The sequence below is a fragment of the Hypanus sabinus genome, unplaced genomic scaffold, assembly GCF_030144855.1.
Source record: "Hypanus sabinus isolate sHypSab1 unplaced genomic scaffold, sHypSab1.hap1 scaffold_1277, whole genome shotgun sequence".
NCBI classification, from domain to species: Eukaryota; Metazoa; Chordata; class Chondrichthyes; order Myliobatiformes; family Dasyatidae; genus Hypanus; species Hypanus sabinus.
Window position 1 is genome coordinate 39,178 of NW_026779343.1, and position 861 is coordinate 40,038.

The 861-nt window shown below is 62.0% G+C and overlaps 1 non-coding gene across 1 annotated transcript; it reads left to right on the plus strand.

The window, feature by feature from the left end:
- The first annotated feature begins 787 nt into the window (after positions 1-787).
- Positions 788-861, plus strand: trnai-aau (transfer RNA isoleucine (anticodon AAU)). The gene has a single exon. It is a non-coding gene; the product is annotated as a tRNA-Ile (tRNA).

The window sequence follows — 861 nt, forward strand, 5'->3', positions numbered from 1 at the left end:
AGACTTAAAGAGTATCAAAGAACTCTCTCTTGTCGTTAAAGACAGCAGTGGTGGGGAAAACTCATGCCCTTTGACCCCCTGAACCTTCCCCCTGGCCCATGCCCATTGACCCTGACTCTTTGGGACAAACCTGCCCTCTGACCCTACCTTCATCCTTGCTCTTTGACCCTTTGAGGCTACCTTGGGGCACGCAGTCCCTGAGCACTGACCTCTGCCCTTTGCCCCCTGACTGACCCTCACCACCACTCCAGCAGCCGGACCCCATTTCAGTGCGCATGCGCCGCACTATTTCTGCGCGCCGGCTGCCGGCCGGCCGCGCAGGCGCGCCTGTTCCACCCACCCCAAAAAACCGGCAGTATCGCATGCGCAGTGCCGTCCCTCCCGACTGAATATTCGCCCTGCTTGACCCCTCCCCTCACATTATCTCCGACATTCGGTCAGGAGACCGCAACAGCTTCGGTCGCCGCCGGGCTCCCGCTCTCCGATCGCTGGAGACGGCTTTCCGCCGCGGACCAATCAGCGACCGGCAATCGCCGAACGACGGGCAGCATCGGCCAATCAACCAGCAGCGATAGCGCCCCGACCAATAGGCGACCGCCGTTGCCCTTCCTGCCGGCCAATCACCGCAGGAGCGGCCGTCAGCCGTTTGTCCCCAAGCGGCAACTGTCAATCGCACTTTCGGCTCTTGACCAATGGGAAGAGGAAAGTCCGGTTTGAGGGCCTGCCTACCCGTTACGTCATAGCGGGCCGCTCTGTTCAGGAGGTGCGGCGGCGCCTGCGCCCTGCAGGCCGGTTAGCTCAGTTGGTTAGAGCGTGGTGCTAATAACGCCAAGGTCGCGGGTTCGATCCCCGTACGGGCCA